A 21,760-nucleotide genomic window follows, 5' to 3' on the forward strand; every position below is an offset into this window, starting at 1 on the left:
GAGAAAAATACATTTACTTTCCATTAACTAGTTTACTAGCCTTAGTGATATGAGTCAGTTATCTTCCCTTTAAGTTACTGTAGTTTCTGAGTGTTAGATTTTACACCTTGAATATTTTCATTTTAACATTTTAAATGTCTTTCTATAGCCTACATTTTATCAAAATAAGTAGACCCAGTACTTAAAATTCTATGAGGCAAACTACTTATAATACATCTTAAACCTGAAATCTAAACTGCAGTTAGGTACATGCTAGATAATCATACAAAAGTTCTGATGCTCATTTTCTCTGGCCTTTAAAATGTCTAAGTTCATTCACCTCTGCACTGGACACCTAAGGGAACTTAAGAGAAACTAATCTCCAGTTCATTTTTTTCCCTTTTTTCCTTTTTCTGTATAAGAATATTCTAATACCCTCAGTATTGCAGTATCTTATAAATAAGAAGGCAATGCTGTGCTGTTTCTGAGGAAGTCATTGCACCAGTTTTGGAGTTAAGCCTAATATTTCAGCCTGCAATTTTTGATTCCTCATGAATCAAAAACTATTATTTCAAGCTTTTTTTCCTCATTTTCCTGGGATAGATGCATAGGTACCATTAAGCATGATGGTCATTATAACAGATGCCTTTCAGCATATTCTGAGAGTCAAGGAAATAGAGTAGGTAGTATCACTGAATGTAGAGGTGAGGGATGGTCCCGAAGAGAAGGCTGAGAACAGTTTTTGTGGTCAGGCAATATTGTCAAAATAGATATAGATAGCATCACTCAGGGGAAAAAGAATAATCTATTAGCATTAAGAATGATGTGCCGAACATGTCATTACAAATATATATTTAGGCCTTTAATGATTAAATTTAGTACAGTCAAACTCTGAAAACAGATTGCTAACCTGTTAGACTAATAATATTCAAACATGAAATCTGTTCTGGTAGGCTAAGAACCAAAGTCATTACTTTTTTGAGGATTGAGAACATCCTTTTTTTATTATCATACAAATATAATAGGAGAAAAATGCACCTAGAGGGAATATCTGTGCTGTTTTTCAATTAGCTCAATCAATCAGAATAAACATGATTACTCAGAATAGGTTTATAGCCCTGATCATCATATATCAAATTCCATGGGGGAATATTTCTGCCTTTATGATGTCGGTAAGTAAACTATGCATGAAATAATAGATTTCTTCCTGTGTCTCTAAGCTAGTTAAAAATCAAAAGCATTCTATAGGGTCAGCTAAAGCTGAAGTTATGTCCTCCTGAAAAGACTTTTGTTCTCTCATGGTTTTGTGAGGTTTTGTTTGTGTTTTTCGGTTGGTGGTGATTTGGTTTAAAGAACAAAAGAGATGATCAGAAGGCTTATACTCAAAATTTATTCTTTCCTCAGATTCGTGGACAGATACACTTAATTTGAGTGTCCTTGTATGCTGAAGGGCAGGAAAATAGATAATGGACTGGTTGGTTGAGGATCCTCAAAGAATTTAACATCAGAAAAGGAATGTAGATAGAGAGTATCTATTGATGATTTTCTTACTCCTGGTTTCATTAGAGAACTTCACGAAGGTTTTAACCTTCAGTTAGTCAAATATCAATTGACTTTTATTTCACAGGAGTTAAACAAAATTCTTTGTCAGTTGGTCCCAATGACATTTTTCCTTTCTGTGTTAATCCAAACATTTAGCTATACATCACTTAAGACAAAGGAAAAATATCCCTGCAGGTCCATTTCTTTTCTTCTTTACACAGATGAAACTCCTATTGACTTCAGTGGGAATTAAAGAGGGTGAAACTCAAAGGGAAATTTGATGATGTATGTGTATGTCGAAGCTACAATGGCCATCTGTTATAAACTATAGTATTAATGGCCTTACCAGCTCATGTCTGGAACCTGAAAGGATGATATAAGTGTTGCTACTTTTAACTGTTTCCCTGTGGTTGTGGTGTGTTTGTTTTCTTTTTTTTTCTATGGTTTGGGGTTTGCTCCATTTTTTTGTTTATTTTTTTTTTCTTTTGGTGTGGGGTTTTTTTTGTTCTCCTAGTAGGCTCAACTAAATCATGCAATTTTTTTCCCATTCTTCCTCTTGAAGAATGCAGCAGCACTGGTATTGATCATTTAAATAATTTTATCTTGGAACTTAGATTGGACACTTAAAAATAGCTTGAAGTGTTTCTCCTTGAGCAGGTGAAATAAAGTTATTTCTTTTGTAATAGGAGCCAATTGTTTAAGTTCAAGCAGAGATAGATTACTCATGGGGGCATGTAATTAGCTTCATATGATACCCTTAAAGGGCACTAGCTGGTATGGCATGCATGCCATTTAAGCACTGCTCAGGAACATGTTTGTATTGGTTTGTTTGAGTTCAAGCACTTTACTGGAAGTAAGGGGAGTATTTAATGACCTTTGCCTCATCTGGAAGCCTAGAAATGGTTCATAAGAGTTGCTGCTAGTAGAATTAACAACAAATGGAAATTCTTTTTGCATACAATTTGGAACATCAGTGTTTTGGGAGGAGAGGGTCTTGATTTCAGGTTCCAGGATTCCTTACACAGGGGTTTCTGCCAGATTCCTTACACTCTGTGCCACTTCTGGTAATATATTCATGAGATTCAAAACAGGACTAAGTGTTTTACAGCTATCAAGATTGCTTCCTAACATTTGAAAACAGACAACCCATGCCAATCACAAATACTTGGGAAAATGTCACCCTTGAAAATTCAGATTCATGAAATGTAATAGAGACATGAGATATACACTGAGAAACTGTTAAATAAAATTGCTCTTTCTGGAATGTGGAGAAAACAAAAACTGACAAAGGTTGAGGGATAAACATCAAAGAAAGAATCTAGTAGAATTATTTTATTACTTACCACTTGTAGTACCAGTAGGGGTTAGTATTTTTAGCAGAAGAGATAGGAGTTAAAATTATTAAAAATAAATAAATAAATAAATAAATAAATGGAATACAATCTATTACTTTCTATGTGATAACATATATTCACAAAGAGCATACAGTTCCTCTAGCCCAGTAGTCAATATCTGGCAAGATGGGAGGTGATTATTGCAGTTATTGCAGTTACTTTTTGGAACAGCTATTTTAGCCAAAAATGAAAGTGCTATTGCTGCTGTAATGAAAGCCTATCATACCCACATCATTGACAACACAGGAAGGTGGGAGTATTCATTTCATGGGTACAAAATGGTATATTCATCAGTCACATCTGAAAAACTGAGCAAGGAGTTATATTCATGGAACCAAAAAGTATGTATGTAAATATATATTGCACTATATAGATTCATATGTACACATTTATTTAAAATCAAGAACATAAATTAATTCTATAATACCTGTGATGAATTGCTCTCATAATGAAATAAAAAGTACATTATTTTCTGCAGTTAAAATTAAACCAGATTATTAACTCATAACATATATCTATTGACCATTAGCAGAGTGATAGGGATAGTAGGCACAAATACACAAGCGAACAGTAAATTTACAGAACTATCTGGAGTTTTAGGGAGTTTTTTTGCGTGTGTGAGTTTAGAGTACAAATTAATAAGAAATAACAGGATATTGTGTAGAGAGTTACAAAAAAATAGTGGACTGTTTTACTGATACAATGCTGATAAAAAGAGGTTAAAATCAGACCTGACTAAAGTAAATTCCCAAAGAAGATAGGAAATAGTTGTCACGTAACACTATCCCTGCAAATCATCGTCTCCTAGCTCATTTTCACAGCATTTCAACATATGCTGTGTTTAGAGGGTTAAATTATAATCACCACACAGTAGTTAAGCTCAATGGAAAAGCAAATTTGAACAAAGAAAAATCAAGCTTTCTTCTGAATTTTTGCCTCACAGCTAAGATCTGTTTGAGCCAACATATGAAATTTTCTGTGATTAGGCCCCAAAGCACTAAAAATACCAATTAATTATGATGATTAGATATGTCTTCATTAGCAGCCTATAAATAAATCATACACAGCACTGCGCAGCCGGTATTACTACTGTGCTGAAAAGAAAAAAAAAATCTTTTAGTGAACTATACTAACTATCTAATTAACTTTAAATTTTGTTATAATTTGGCATATGTACCATATTACAGAATCTTGAATATTTTCTTGTTTTTATATAAACACGTATTTTTAGACCTATAGATGCTTGCTGGGATGTATAAAATATCTACTTCTGCTGCATGAAGAAAAGATCCTCAGTCACAAGACCATTTTTTAAATTGTTTTGATATTAATATTAATATAAGGATTCACTTGGCATAAATATTTTTCTTAGCATGAAACTTTCAACTGAATGGCTTCATCCTGATTTACTCTCTTCTCCATCTGATCTGTATAAATCATGTTTTATCCATTTCTGTGTAGTGAAAAAGAAGCATATGGCACATTACTAAGCTGATGTTTGAGTGTGGTCTACATTAACAAGTAGTACGGCCAAACAGGAGTGAATCTGAAGAGTGAAACAGCTGAAAATGAGGGGGAGTTACTTTGGCATAGCTTTAGTCTGATCTGGAGTGTAGGCACTCGACAGTTGGATAATACTACATGTGGTCCTGGAGTACATCATCTGATTTAAGTACCTACAAGAGCAATCTTGTTCATGAGCTCTGAGACCCTTCCACAGTACGAGTCAAGGGAGAAGGAATTACCCAGGACCTTTATTGATGAGCTGGATGAGGAGGTTGAGTTAACATTAGTGACGAGATTGAGTTAACTTTTTGAGTCAATTTGAGCACAAAACCAAGTTGGGTTGGAGTGTCCATCTGCTGGAGAGTGGGAAGGCCCTGCAGTGGGATCTGGGCAGGCTGAATTGATGGACTGAGATCAACAGCATGAGGTTCAACAAGATCAAGTGGCAAGTCCTGCACTTTGGCCACAATGACCTCATGCAGAGTTACAGGCTGGGGAAAGAGGCTGAAAAGTGTCCCAGCAGAAGGGGACCTGGGACTACTGGTTGGCACTCAGCTGAACATGAGCCAGCCATGTGCCCAGGTGGCCAAGGAGGCTTGTACCAGAAATAGTGCAGCCATCGCTTCCCTAATTCTTCCCCTTTTCTGGGCACTGGTGAGGCTGCACTTTGAGTGCTGGGCCCCTCAGCTCAGGAAGGACAGGAAGGACACTGAGGTGCTAGAGCACATCCAGAGAAGGGCAAAGAAGCTGGTGAAGGGTCTGGAGTATGTCCTGTGAGGAGGCAACTAGCAATAGCACAAGAAGACATAGTCTTAAACTGTGCCGGGGGAGGTCTGGGTTGGGCATTAGAAAGAAATTCTTCACAGAAAGGGCGACCAGATATCAGAATGAGCTGCTTAGGGAGGTGGTGGGGTCACTGTCCCTGGAAGTGTTTAAGAATAGACTGCCCATGGTACACAGTTCCATGGTCTAGTTGAACAGGGGTCTTCAGTCATAATTTGGACTCCTCCATCTCAGAAGTCTTTTGCAGCTAAAATTGATTCTGTGATTCTGTGAAGAGGGGATACTAGATGCCAGACCTTGAGGAAAAGGAGATAGAAGAAAAATGTCTACTTGACCATTAATCTAGATGCACTCTGTCAATATTCTTGTGCTCAACTAATAGTTTGTGCAGCCCTGCAGCAATCCATTTATCTCCAACTTTTCTAACATGCCACTCACCATGATGCTTAGCTGTCATTAAGTATTGCAACATGTCTACAGAGAACCATACTTAGCTTGTATATATTTCCAAAACAACCTTGAATTTAATCAACATTTTCAATAAATTTAACTCTGTAAAACAAGGTTCTTTTTTTTTTTAAATTTGATTGAGATGCTAAAGTTGACTCTGTTTACATGAAAAAAATGCCAGACAATCTGACAGCAAACAACCTCTAATCTCTTCCCTCCCATTAGTAGTTATTTCCTGGTAAGAAAAAATCTACTGCTCAATCACTGATAATTCTTTCACTTTTCCACCACACAATTTTATGCTACAGAGGTTATCATTATTTTAGCTTTGGTCATGTCTGCATGAATTCTCCTACTGGACTTCTGCCTTAGACTTCTCAAAGCCTTTTCTACTTCCTTTTTCCTCCTCCACAACAAACTTGGCTTGAGTAGAAGGTAATCACCCTCTCCTAGTTTCTGAATAACAAAATATCTGTACTCCTGTTCCCTCCAATTTCAATAACTTTTACCTCCTTTTTCTCAAAGTGGCAGGCTTTGAGAGTTTTTTACGTGCTTTGACTTTCTAAGTTTTAAAGTTTAAAGACATTCATACTTTAAGATTAAAGTTTTTGGATGTCCAATTACAAATAAGATGAAAGTACATTTACTTTTTTTTTTTTTTTTTGGGGAGAGTTTCTGAGGGAGGTCTTTTAACATCTGAGGAAAGATAGTCACCCAAGAAAGGCCTTCCTTTCCAGTTATGCAACATTTCCCATTATTTCCAGCTGAAAACCTGGAAAAGGTCTTCATTCAGTGAAAATAAACAAATTATAATTGAAGAGCATTTGTGTCAAAAAACAATGATCCTGAAACCTCACTTTCAACTGCTGACTGAGAATTGCCTAAACTGTGTAGGTACACTAATGAGCTGTTTTTTCTTTTGACTGTTTACTTTAAAAGTCTTTAAATGTTTCACACTACTCTTAAGCACAAAATGCAATCCAGATTTGACAAGAGTCAGAAGCTCTGTAAATACTCCTACCTTGCGTGAAAACTCGGTGGTGAACTTAGAAAGAATAGTTCATCTTTTGAGTATTCTGTCAGCTAAATCAAAAGCTAGTGACAATCTATTTTCTACAAATAGATATACAAAATTCAGTGATAGGTACATAATCACCTCATTTTTTTCTCTTTCTGGAAATACAATGCAAATTTGGGGTTTTTTTTGTATTTTCAGAACTCTGTATGCCCTCACTCCAGTTGTCTTCTCTTGTTCTTTTGATTCAGCCCACCCCACCTACAGGAGTATATTTGGCTTCTTAACAGCACACCATTGCTAGAGGTCTTTCTTATACATGTACTGCCCACCTACTCAGGAACATGTTTATCTACCTACCAACATATTCAAGCATTTCTTCTCTTTAAAATTTATGAAAGACAAAAATGTAATCAATTTCATGTAGGTATAAAAAAGAGCATAACTTTATAACAATTCAAACCAATTCAACCTCCTTGCTGGCTTTTTACACATAACACAATATTTACACTTTCTAAGGAGTCTATTTTTAAAGGATGGTTCTGTAATCTAAAAAATGATACAGTGTACTTGTACTTCTTTGCTTTTTATGTGGTCAGGGATCTACTGTTGTGTGGCTTTATTACAGAAAAAAACAAAGCAGCACCAAGATAATCACAAACAATGTATGTAGACATTAAAGACATTGCCACACTTCCACTTGAGGTGGGTAAATAAACTTTATCATTGATTTCAAAGAGCACAATTCAAGTGTATTTAGAACTACACCACTTAAAACACTATAAAAACACAGCCCAACATGCAATTTTCTTTTAATATGTATTTAAAATATCCAAACAATTTTAGTTTAAAGGAAATTTATCTCCTTCTTGAGACTAATCAGAAAACTGACATCCTTTTACCTCAAAACTTTGCCTAGATTTTTATAAATCAATTCCAATAATAGAAAACAATAAAAATGAAAGTATACAGCGAGTTCAGTGAGAACATTTCCTGATACAATAGACCAAATTCCTGGCTGGTGAAAAATGGCTGAGCTCTATTACAGTCAATTGAGATATATCAAGATATACCAGCAGAAAATTTGGCACACTAAATAGAGCATTAGTTTTCCTCTGGATCCAGAGATCTGGGTTTGTCTTTGTTTCTGGCCTATAAGTTACACGAAAAAGGGGAAAAAAATGACTACAGCTAGGTTTTCTGCTGAACAGATATACTGTGTCTCTATCCCCCACTCTCTCCAATCAATTTTCATTAGGGCTCTTCTGACTGAATTCCTCTCCGTTTCTGCAGTTATAGTTCAGTTCTTGAGAAGACAACGCTATATATTACCAACATCATGCCACTAGGGATTGTGTAGGAGTCAAAACAGATCACCAACAGTTTATAATACATTGAGGCCACTTCTAAAATACGCAAACTTATTTCTCTAAACTGCTACTGGTACCATTGAGAACAGATGGCATGACCACGTTATCCAAGAAGACACCTCAGCAGCTTGAGCTAGGGGAGTTATTAGCTATTATTACACAGTATTACAGGTTCTGTATCTCCTGCTGTAGGTTAATTTCCAGAGAAGGCATAGCTGCGATTCCTGCTTAGATCTCACATCCTAGTAGAAAATATTACACGTATTACATATTATACAGATGCATACATAGACATAGAAATTTATTTGTGTGGGCAAAGACAAGGAGTGACCTCAAAGGCACAACATAAACCTTTTAGATTTAGTTTATGACATTTATGGCTTTTTTAATGTTTAGAAAAGAGACTTTTAAAAAAACAACTCTAAAAGGCTCCAAGAGTTATACCTATGTGAAGAGTGGCCATTTTGTTGGAGTTCAGTCAGTGTGAGTTCAGCCAGTTGTAGTTCAGTGAAGTGGGCAGGATTTCTCTATTGTGCTACATCAAACACTAGAAGAGAAGTGACCTTTCAGGTCTAGACCTATGATGTCATCCTTTGTCCCAAGGTTTTGTGTCCTTTCTCTTTCTAAGGACATTTTCTGTTAACAGTTTTTAAATGCTGTTCAACATTGAGGATTTCATTATTCTTTCAGGAGAAAAGAGGCTGACATGAGCAGTTGTGGGTCCTGAAGTTGTTACTGAAGTTTGAACCTGAGTCCTCAGGACAAACCAAAATTAAGCCAAACGAAAAGAAGAACAGTAATTCTGGAAAATAAATCTACAGTTACTTGTGATGATCTGAGTTGAAATATCACTGCTAGAGAAAAACAGGCCCAGCGCAAGGCATAATTGCCTTTCCAAGAGCTGGGAAATTGCTGGCCTTGGACTGTTAAAGGCATTGCTTTTAGTTCTTTTTTTTTTTTTTTTTTTTTTCTGGCCAAGGTATGAAATGTAATTTCAAAAAAGAGTAGACTGACACAAAAAAAAAATAAAAAGGTATCAGTAGGCTTTTTTTTTTCTGTAAGTTAAAAAAATCCTGCCTTTCTGCATATAAGGCAAAAATTGCAGAATTTACAAACATTCTTTTACTTCAGAAAAATACATACTGTAAACCCTTAAACATCAGTGACTGTAAGTACCAAAATGATATGCTGGTGTTTTCTTGACTAGCTCTCCTGTCTCTAATCAAAGCTTAGGTAGGATAGCTAGTGAATTTATCATAAAACATCACAGGGTAGCCACTGTAAAAGACTAGGATGTGGAACAGTTTTGTTTATTAACTCTGTTCATATTTCGTATTTCCCTAAAGTATCATGGATCCTTTCTTGTTATGACACTGCATAGCTTCCCATGGATCTGTGTGAAGAGTTTTACATGTTAAAAAAAAAAAAAAGCTAAACTTACTTCAATGATGGTGCCACAAAAAGTATGAAATGCGTGTTTTCACACAGTGCCATGTCACGATTCTACTGAGCAAAACTGACACCTTGACACATAATAGGAGGAAAAAGGCAAATTGTCACTTTCAAACCTGGTTTCTGTAATGCTGAAGCAGTGTCAAGATCTTTACTACCCTTTAAAAACCCTTTTTACTACCTCTAAATTTCTTTTACTAGCTTATAGATATCGATGCACATTTATGTGATACCTTTTAGAACAGTCAACCTCTTAACAGAACCCAATGGTAATACCAAAGTTAACTTAAAATGTTTAAATCAGTGAAACAGAGAGTTAAAGGAATTTTAATATTTTGAGGAACTTGAAGAAGTCAAGTGCTTCTCTCTAGGTGGAATCAGGATCAGAGAAATAAATGTTTAGTGATGAATGGTCCACAATCTCCACAACCTGTGTGCCAACATAAGTATTGAGATTTTAAAAGCAAAATCTATCAACAAATACTCTGTTAAGCTCATACTGCTGAAAGTCACTAGTATGCTTTTAAATGTTGCATCAGCCAATTTGTTTTCAGTGTAGACCTATGTAACCTGATAATTTATTATGCAAAAAACGTGTCTCTTTTCAATTTGATTTCTTGGAATTACCAGATAGCATCCTGGTGTCAGAAATTAAAGTCAGTTCTCATTTCGCTTACACATAAATGGTCAGTTTTCTTCAATAAGCAAAATTCTGCCTTTTTTTGTGTTTTCTCTGAAGAAAATATAATTGAAGAAGTACACAAGCATTTTACGTGGTACTAAACACATGGTGATTACCAGGAAGGTTAGCACAAGCAAAACTTTGTTAGATAATAAAAGTACCTGACAACAAAACACATGAAAATTTGATTATAATTGTACTTAAAGCTAGCCCCCACAGCCTTTCCCAATATGTGACTTTAAAAACTATTACAGAAAAGATAATTTGTCATATAGTTTCTTTACAGAGGAAAGGAAAATACTAACTAATTTTTAAGTTGTTTGGCAGATTAGCTACTAGATCTCATTCCCTAATACATTAAGATATTACTCTCATTCCCTTAACAAAATTAGGCTTCTTAAAGAAATATTTAATCATATACTGAAGTCTCCTTGTAGACACTTAACATCCAGCACTTGACTAACCAACTTAGGTTGATTTCTTTGTACTGTCATAGGAGCGCTTACGCAAGTAAGTACTCAACAATTTGGTTTCCAAATGTGGCTTTTGGGCAGAAATCAAGTAAGTACACTTCCAAGTAAGACAATACCAAAAAAAAATTGTATTTATGGAAGAAGAAAAAAAAAAAAAAAAAAAGGAAAGCAAACTTATTACCTATTATGTTGACTTCTAAAATTACTTGAGAGAAAAGAAAAACCAGAAAAATAATCGTAGAGTATTTCTCTACTCAGAACTCTATGAGACATCTTTATGCCATGAACAAAGTGATTTTGAAGTGGAAGGAGACGTCCTGAAGTCTGAAATATCCTCAGTGATAGAAATTTTAAAAAACCCAAACTTTGGAGTGTAAATGGTGTGCATATTCTGGATCACAATTTTGGGTCAAGAAAGGAATCTGTTCTATAAGAGAGATTAAAATGTGCCCATGAACATTATAAAAGCTTGAAAACTATGTCACAATAAGAGTTTCTAACACGTTTTACATCTTGAACTATGATTGGGAATTGTCCAAGAGTTTGCTAAGTGGCATGTGCAAAGGATTTCTAACAGACAATCTTGTCCTGTGTCTTGGTTTGGGAAGACAGGTATCTGCCTTGTAAAATTACAATCAGAGGCTCTTTGGCAAAGATTTGGAAAATAGGAATAGCAGTTCTTAACTAGTATGTAATACAAAGCAAACAAACACAAAAAAAACCCCCACCAAACAACTACAGCATTAATAACAAATGAAAACAGTACCAAGAACCTTGAGGGCTTTGTTTCACAAAACCCAGGGCAGTTTGGTTTCAGTGTCCCTGCAGGATCCTCAGAGCACCAAGCTGAAACAGTGGAAAAGTCCCGGGCTGGTAGCTGGGATGGCAGGGTGTCCCGGCAGGCAGGGGCAGGATGTCCCGGCTGCGCAGGGGGTGCAGGGTCATGCTGCAGCAAGAGGAGCAGCGCCGAAGAAGCCGATGGCGAGGCAGGGCCTGGACCAGCTCCCCGCGGGTGGCAGAGAAACTCAGGATTCAGGCCGAACTGGTGATAGTAGATTTCCCAGGACTGGATCCCTTTTGCGACAGTGAAACTCCTCCAGCCAGCAACAGCCGTTCTCTCCCTCCCTGAACACCGAACACCGGAAAAAGAAAAACCCCGCAGCTGCCTCAAGCTTTGTCTTTTACCTGCGTTATCTCCTCCTTCCACCTTTGTCCACCTCTTTGTTTCGGCTAAGTAATCTCAAGTATCCAACACTTGGTCTCCTTGGTAACTTATGGGGAAAAAACTCTTTAGAGAAAGAAGGAACAAACCTAACCCCCAACATCCTGATGCCTCTGAAAATTCCTGGGAACTATTTGATTTATGAGTATAGATGTAAGTTTTAATTTCATCTAAGTTCAACCTTATATGCCAATGCATTATCACAGTATTCTTTAAGCAGTAGGAATATAAATCACTCAGTTTTCAGTCACCAACACGTGCTAAGAAATATAAGTTTGTATTACACATTTCAAACTATATTTTACATATGTTTAAATCATGCAGTCACAGACCCTTGAAATACAGATGTGTTTATAAATAAGAAAAATACTAAAGCACCAAAAAAACAAACTGCAAGTGTGATCTGTGATTTAAGAGCAAAAGTTTGTCCTTGAGATTCAGAGTTTATTTCCAGATTGCACCGAAATGTTGTGTGAGTGGATGTTAGTCCCTCAGACAATATTTTTTCATCTACTGAATGGGAGTAGCAGTGCCTACCTGGTAAAGATTAAGTAAATCACTTATTTTTATACTGTTTCTCCAGTTGAAACATTTTCTTGATACAAGTTTAAAATTTTGATTTTCTTTCAGTAAAAAAAAAAGCTACATGTAAAAACTAAGTAAATGAATTCTTAACCAGTAGCCATGATAATTCTAGACTTAGGCCCTGGTATATTCACTGAAGTCAGTAGAATTATATCAAAACTAAAATTTAGCTCACTGTCTTTAGTGATCAGTGAAGACACTTTCTATTAAAGAGCTTCCTTATTGCTTTTTCTTTGGGGCTGTTTTTAGGCTGTGATTTTTTTTTTTTAATGTATCCAAACAAAGATCGGCAACTGCTACAAGCTGAAACAAAGATTTCTGTCTCAAATTGAAGAATAAAGGAGCTCCTCTGTAAATTGGAAATCTGTTGCAGGCAGAGATATTTGTGATACCAACTGGATTGCATTTCACACATTCTCTCCACATAGCCAAAAAAATAGAAGATCCCATGCAATCTGAGACACGCTGTAACTATGCCAGTTGTTGATTCTGGCTACTTAGGTTGATCTCCACAGAGAAAGTTTAACTGGATAGCATATTAAGGGACCACAGAAATGGAATGTGGTGCTCTCACTTTCCGCAGGTTTTATTTTTCAATAAACACTTGTACTACTTATTCTGCGTGGATGAGTAGCACAAAACTTGGCAAACAAAATCAAAGAGAAAATGTAAAAATTCTCTTACAGTTCTGAAGGAGGAAAAAAGACTCCATCAAAATCAAAACCAACTAACTCCGAAAAAGAAAAAAAACCCAACCACAAGCCCAAAAATTCCCCATACAAAGCAAGAAGTTTTCCTGTGCATGCTGTGAAATGTTATTTTGAGTTCTTTTGAAATCTTCAAGAATTCAATTTTGCCTTTTATTTTAAAATATATTCTACCAGTTTGCTAGCTTAAAAGAGCATATACAAAGCATGATGCAAGCGCTTTCACATGAGATGCCAAAAGAAGAACAAGTAGGACTCTGGAGCAAGATCTAGAAAGGAACAAGGCTATTTTCAGTTGAGTATCCCCTAGGCTACAGACTCAGGCCCTGTTTGTTCTCCTAGTACCCACATATAGTGGGTCAGTTTTGACAGGGGGTTTGATTCACCCTCCTTGCATGTACGACCTTCTGCAGGCATTTGAGTATGTATTTTGGTATGTTCATGCACAGAAAGGTCACCAAGCTTGTTAGGCCGAGGTTCTGCCAAGTCTGACCCAGTGCTGACCTGCAAGTGTTTTCTTGCAAGTACTTCAAGTGAGACAGATACACACACACTTCTCCCAAACACTGAGCAAAGAAGTCCTCCACAGAGGGACTGAGGTACCTACGGCCTGCTTTGCCACTGAGTTTGAATGCACCCTGTGACTGTGATATTCATCAACAATAAATATTAGCATTAGTATCACTTCAGTGAACTGTAGTTTAAATGAAATTTACTATTTCTTTTTTAGTGTTTTGGAAGCTTCAGATTAGTCCATCTGGGCAGTTGCTTTGCAAAATTAATTACTCCATCTAAAATTTTTATTTTTTGAACAAATTATCCTGTTTTCCTCAAACCTTTTATGCTAATCAGCACGTTACACAACTCCAGCAGACACCAAGAGGAGACACTTTAAAACAAGACACCTTAAAACAACCAGACTCAATTAATCTTAAAGAGAAATCAATCATTAACCTGATTAAATGATAACTGCCAGTATGGTAAATATGCCATATTGTCTAAATGCACTCTTTTACGAATTGAATGCACAAAGTGTATGAAAATAACATGCATTTGAATTGTGAAATCCAAATCATGTGGAGCTAAGCCGCAGCTTCCTATTTTGCATAAGTTCAGAATCAAAGGGCCTATCATTACAACATCATGCAAATCTGTCTAACATGAGGCTCTATTTAGCAAGTAAAACAAGGGCACACAATGCCAGAGAATGGTGCTGCTTTATGAATACAGCATCATTGTGCATTCTGCACACTGAAGTGCATACTGCACACCTTTTCTCATGAATTCCAGGATGCTTACCTCTGAAGGGCTGGGTTAGGTGCTGTCCAGTGGGTCCAAGTGTCTGACCACAGAAACAGCCCTGGTACACCCTGGTGAGACCTCATTTTAATGCATCCAAACAAAGATCAGTAACTGCTAAAAGATGAAACAATTTAACTTCCTGATGGATTCATGGAATAGTTTGGGTTGGAGGTGACACTTAAAAAATCATCTACTCCAACACCTCTCCAATGAGCAAGGACATCTTCAGCTACATCAGGTGGCTCAGCATCTCAAATTTTTCCAGGGATTTGGATTTTTTCTGGCAAATGAGTAATCTGCAACCTGTTCCAGTGTTTCAACACCCTCACTTGTAAAAAGATGCTTCCTTCTATCTAGTGTGGCTCTACCCTTTTTTTAGTTTAAGATCATTATACCTTGTCCTACTGCAACAGGCCCTACTAAAACATCTGTCCATGATGGGTACCAAACACAGCTGGTAACCATACATACACACATTGGCATCGTCCATGGCTTCCCAGTCCTAATTAGTGCTGTGATGTTATTTTTAAAATACTGCAGTCCCTGGAAAATTCGGGGGGGGGGGGGGGGGGGAAGGGGGGAAGGGGGGTAGCCTTCAGCAGGTTTTTGTGTTGCTTTGGATATATCTTGAGCAGTGTCCAGGCCATACTAATGTGTCATTCAGTGAACATATAAATGCACTTACCATTTTGCACTCGCCTTCACAAGCCTCTGTTATGCATGCATCTGAAAGGTCATGGGGCTGCAGGATTATACTTCTTTTGATCTTGAAAGAGGGTTTCCAGGTCATTTGGTGCCTACCTACTACCTCCGTCTAGCACTAGAAAAATGACCATTTGAAATTATATCTCTCAAGTTTGATTTTCCTTGATGTGAAATGGATAATATATCCTAATATATCCAACCAAAAATAGTCAATAAACAGGTTAGAAATAATAGCTGTACAAAAATTACTAATAAATTTAAACTTGCACTAAGACTTTAAGATGACTCTCAAACACACACAAATTTAATACTGCTTCATACATAATTTAACCATTAAGTAAAGTATTACATGAGTCATGTGAAAGAAAGCAAGCAATGGACTTTATATGAAAAAATCCCAAAAGTTATTCTTGCCTGGATATTGCTGGCCTTTAATTTTATAAAAAATATAATTCTAAGGATATAAATGTGAGATATGTCAGAAATATCTAGAAAATTATATAGTGCTGGCAGCTTTAGGTACGATAATGAATATGCTCTACTGCCCTTTTTTCTCCCTCTAGTTCCTCTAGCCACCACTGAAGAGTCTCAGCCCTACTTTGCTTATAAAAACTGACATGATTACAGCCCCTGGCTGTTCAGCAGCTTTCTTGCTTTTGCATTCATTGAAGCCTCAGGAAATGAAATGCAAGGAGCAATGATGAAATGAGTGTCTCGTGTATAAATTGTGTACTCTGAACACTGAGTTGTGAGGCACACAAAGCTTTAGCAGCACTTTACTTGCTAGTACACAGGGAAAGGTTTGTCTCCTACATGCAAATGCATACATACAAAGACACACAATGTTCAAAAAATGCTCCAGCAATGAAGCCAGTTTCAAACATTTGTACCTTCAAAATCAGTTTTCCTTTTTTGTTTTTAGGCTTTTGGCACAAATTCGTTGTGAAATGACAGATCATATACCTTGTAGTGACTCACAAGGAAAAGGATTTTTTTTTAAGGTTTTAATTTGTTTTAAAATCTGGTTGGTGAAAAAAGAAACAGGGCTATGACTCCTCTACAATGCCTAGTTTTAGGAGAAGAGAATACACCTGATCTTGTCCCTGATAAGTAACAGCTGTGTTAATTACCCAATACAGCCTCACCCCTGATGAGTAACAGTTATATCCAATAAACCTAAGTGTGGTAAAAGGGAGTAAGCTGATGAGGAAGAATCATGGAGGAGAAGGATTCTGGGGAAATAAAAAGGATGCTGTGAGCTCAGTCTGGGTCTGTAGTTAGAACCTGTTGTTGGAACCTGAAGTCATAATCTAGCCAGGTCAAAGCCTGCATTCAGAGCCTGTAAACTAAAACATGCAGTCATGGTTTAGCAGGAAATTACCAGCAGTCAGAGGCTGCAAGGGAAACCTACAGCAGGAGCTTGCTGCAGCCGGAGTCAGTGAATGGTTGGAGTCAGGATGGCTGAGTTGGAAAGAGGAATAAACCAGGACTCTTTTTATGCTGTGATAAACAAGAAGTCTGTGTCTTGGGTCATTTCTATCCTTTAATGAGAGGGCTGATGCAACCTAGTATTTTGAGTTTGCACACAGGAATGCAGGAACCATATATCTTTTATCCAGGGGGCTTCAGACACACATCTTCATGGTTTCTCCACCTAGAACTTCTGGGAAGATGACGGAAGAGAGGAATACATGCAGAAATATTTCGGCTGTGCAAAGCATTTTTTAAGCATCGTTAACTGAGAATCTTAGGATCCTAGGATCTTGGTTTGGGTTGGTGGGAACATTTAAGGGTCATCCAGTCCAATCTCCTGCAACAAGAAGAGATGTCTTCCACTAGACAGGCTGCTCAGAGTCCCATCTAACCTGACCTTGAAGATTTCCACGGATGAGGCATCTGCCATTCCCTGACTAACCTGTTCCAGTGTTTCACCTCCTTTATTGTAAAAATTTCTTCTGTCTATCTAGTCTGAGTCTTCTCTCCTTTTGTTTAGAACATTTAATAATTGTCCTATCACAACAGGTCCTACTAAGAATTATTTTCCATCTTTCTTGTAGTCCCCCTTTATGTACTGAAAGGCCTGTATAAGGTCTCCTCATACCTTTCTTTTCTCCAGGATGAAAAACTCCAACTCTCTCAGCCTTTCCTCATGGAATAGGTACTGTACCCCTCCTGTGGACCCACACTAACAGGTCCATAATTTTCCTGTGCTGAGGACTTCAGACCTGGACATGCTGTTCCAGGTGGATCCTCACCAGAGCAGAAGCACAGATTCACCTCCCTCAACCTGGGAGGGAGGTAACCCCCTCATGCTGCATCCCAGAATATGTTTGGCTTTTTGGGCTGCCAGCGTACATTGCTGGATCATGTTCTGTTTTTCAATTCAGCCATTTGTGTGCATTGTTTTTCTCTTCCTTTTCTTTCCCCAATTGTTCTTCCAGCATCTCTCTTGCACTCCTCTTTGCTCCATATTCTATTACAAAATCCTGTTTGCTTTTCAATAGGCCCGATAAACTGTTCTGGCCATATTAGGTATTCTATAATAACACAGTTGAAAATAATTTCAGCAATTCATAATGCATTTCCTATCCCACACTAACACTCCTTTCTGTCTTAATACTAGGCTTTTATTTGTGAGGACTTATGGTGATCACAATGTGTAACTGATACATTTAAAAAACAAACCAGCAAAATTAAAAGCAATTTCTTTCCAGTAGGATCGGTTTGCCATTCTAGTACACACTCACACAAGTTGTTCTTCTGGTGAATATAAAGAGTAGATAAAGGTATAAACAATAAGCAGCAACAGAGCCTGGAATTTTGGCTATTGCTGAATCTAGCACTGATGACCGAAAACATGCATATCCAATGGTGTTGAATATATAAAAGTACCTTTGTGAAACCAGGTTAACTGATACTTGAAAGAATATATGGATGGTATAGAAATACAATACACCCAACCCTCAAGTGCAAGGTACTGTGACAATTGCTGCAAGATTCATTAACACTTTGTGTCAAATTCCCAGCAGGATTTCTTGATAACTCCCTTAGATTTGACACTACACTTTTAACCTTTTAGTCTCAAGATGTGTTTTAGGCTAGATAGAGTTTTCAATTCTACAAGCTCATATTAGAGAAAATAAATTGGGCAAAGCTCCCAGTAATCAATGGGTTAAAATGTAATATTAAAAATTCATATAAGTTAAAGACCACATATATATTTAATTATACAGCCAATAATCTAAAACTGAACATATTGATTCTTATGAGATTATGATACTGAGTTCAGGAGCATATACATATCCCTGGTTGAAAACTGAAAATTGTGGGGAAAAGCTGTTAAAAATAAGCCCCTGCTGGGATGCAATTTTCAGGAGGTATTTATTTGAACTCTGAACTTAACTTTTCAGTCCTATTCTTCAGAAAATTGTTTAGCATGTTTTAATAGCATAATTTCAATGTTTTCTGTGTTTCTTTCTGTACTAGTTTGAAATCAAACCAGTGGGAGATCGTAAGTCAGAATTATAATTTTATAGGGAAAAAGTTAAAAGAAATAAATAAATGCAGTAGTACAAGAACACTGACAAAGACAGAATACAACTTGACACCTTATGGTGGTAGCAGTCCAAGCAGAGTGGTTCTGTTGAAGCAGTGATCCTGTAGAAATAATGAAGATCCAGCAGTAGCTCTTGTCCTCTGGGACTCCAGTAGGTAAACACTGCTCGGGTGTTCAGAGTCTCAGCTTATATCCAAGCTGGAATGCTTGGTTCCTCCCTCTGGGCAGAACATCTCACAATGGGATGGTGAGTCATGTGATAAGGGCTGATGGGCCCATTAACAGGAGGTAGTCCAGGAGGGGGTTATCTGTGAGCTGTGTAGCAAAGGTGCTGATGGGCCCATTAACAGAAGATAAGCCAGAGCGGGGGAGGCAGGGAGCACTGCCTCACCTGGTTTCAACAGTTCATGAAGATGGTGATAGAATATACTTCAACCCAGGACACTTTCCTTATTCAAATTACAACTATATTTGCCACATAAAAGATATGCAAATACTTGTTCGAAGAATTACAGAAGAAATAAATAGATTTTAATCATATCTGTTGTTTTATTATGAATACTGTTGGCTATTAAAGACTGCAATTATTAAAAATTATAAAGATTAGATCATCTAATTATTTTTCTCATTTAAAATTATGCTCTGAGGAAAGATAGTCAGTTCTCCTGGAAATTTATATCCATTTCTAACAAACAAAAATCATCCATAAAAAATATAAATTGAAATATGGTTATATTCTAATAACAAAAGTCCTAGCTTGCAATATCTCAGAAGTTTGTAACTTTTGATAACTCTGCTGTCTGGGAAAAATTCACGGGAGTAAAATGAAAGAAAGAGCAGCGTTCATCTTTAAATATGAGATTCAAGATGGCCAAATTTAATAATTTAGAAAGAAGATAACAAATGTATGCTTCGTGTCTTGTAGTACCTCTACATATAATAGAAACATAGACATTTTTTACGTGCGATTTATCTTCTTATGTTATGCATCACATCTGTGATGGGATGAATTGCACTTTAAAGAGCCTGCCTGTCCTTTCACCCTATTGTGTACTTACTGTGAAGCTGAAGATTTTGATTTTCTTGAAAGTAGGTCTAGGTTCCTGAGAGGACTATATAAAAGAAATGGCTCGAGTTGCAAGAGAAAATATCCATAGCGGTAGTTTATCTGCAATAATAAATGAGACAAAGAGAGGCCAGAAGATACAAAATTAACCCTAGTCAAAATTTTCATTTGTGCTTAGAGTCAAGGAAAGGTGCAAGCAGCAGAAATCTCAATTAATTATGAGAAAATTGCTATCGCTGCCTTAACTGAAAGTTCGTGGAATATTTTATATTGTTAGAAGATTGAATCTTCTATAGCATTTTTAAGGATGACATGATGATTAAAAGGGCAAAAGGGACAGAAGATTGAGGATTTTATTTAGCCAATGCTTGCTATAAATCAAAGAAACAAAGGTGAGAATTTCTAGTTTGTATCTGGATCAGAAGACTTCGAAGCAAGAGACAAAATAGAGTGTTATGGGAGAACTGTGTCACAGATACTCAGAAAGTGCTACACAGAGCAGTAATAACACATTGGAGTAGCTAAAAGTTTTCAATAATGATTTTTTGAAATAAAAGTTGTTGTTGTACTAAGTACAAATACTAATGTTTGTACCCAAACATTAGTATTTGTACTTCAGATTTGTACTTCGGATTTCACATTATTAGCAAAGATTAATTGAAAGAATGCATTCAAAATAGGTATTTCGTGAAATATATACAGTTAGGGTAAATCCTCAACCGAATTACTAGTGGTTGTTCAAAGAGAATAAAAAAATCTACAGGTTTTTGAAGACTGTTAAGAATAAAAACTGCCACAACTTATCAATTTGAGAATAGACTTGCAAAATTAAATAATATTTTTTTAAAACTTCAAAATTATGCAGAGATGAGAAGATTCTAATAAATGTTCCTAGTATGTGCTTAAAGAGATTCTGGCTGATACTCTTGTAAAGCATAAGATGATGAAGTAGAGTTTCCAGCCCATTAGTTACCAAGACTTATGCTAATGGCTCATAAGAATAAACATCTTTAAATCAAATGTGCTAGAGAAAATATCCAAGTGCCTTAAAAAAAGTGCTGCTGAATGATAAATGACATTTTAATAAATGTTTTAATATTAGAGATACTGATGCCAGTGTTTATACAGATCAAGCGAAACAGCCCAATATAAAATGCTCTTCATGAATTCATGGCTCAATATGATGGGTTATGCTGTACTTGGATTGTACTTCTAGGATTTAATTTAATTACAGATGGATGAACTTCAGGGACCTGTGACATGTGAATTAGAAAATTTAATGAGTCCATTTTTAATTGAACTTTATTTTTTGTAGGAGCTTTACTTATTGCAAAAGGTATTTTATGGAATATTATAGGGAATTTCAGGCAAAGAACAGGCATTGTCATGAGAAGAAAACAAAATTAAATTGATTTCTATGCCTGATTGTGACTCTATCTTTGATTTTTCCATGGTGACCTGTTTCCAGAGAAGACAGGTAACTGGTAGCATTCACAGTTGCTTATGCATCCTGCTTTCCTCATTTTCTAGATTGTTTTACAACATAAGGCCTGATTTTCAGAAATGATAAAAGCTACTTATGCTTAAGGTATTTAGGGTAATTTGTTTTAATATACAAATATTCAGTACAGTTAAGTGAATTGAAAAATCATGTCTGAATTCTCTAATTTACAAATAGTTTCTCTGTTTCTTTAAAAATGTATTTAATCTTTTTTAATCTTGAAGAAGTCTAAATATTGTTTAAATGACACTGCTAGATAAAAGTTATTTACTGTTAATAAAAAAATATCAAGTACTTATGATCTGTGACATAGAAAAAGCCAATAAAATTGCTAGCAATTCTCTTTCCTCACAGTGGTCAAATAATATGTAATTAGTATATATATATATATATATAAATATATATATATATATATAAATATATATATATATATAAATATAATATATATATATATATATATATATATATAT

This window comes from Chamaea fasciata, unplaced genomic scaffold (assembly GCF_029207755.1).
Source record: "Chamaea fasciata isolate MVZ Bird 193981 ecotype frontalis unplaced genomic scaffold, bChaFas1.0.hap1 SCAF_3, whole genome shotgun sequence".
NCBI classification, from domain to species: Eukaryota; Metazoa; Chordata; class Aves; order Passeriformes; family Sylviidae; genus Chamaea; species Chamaea fasciata.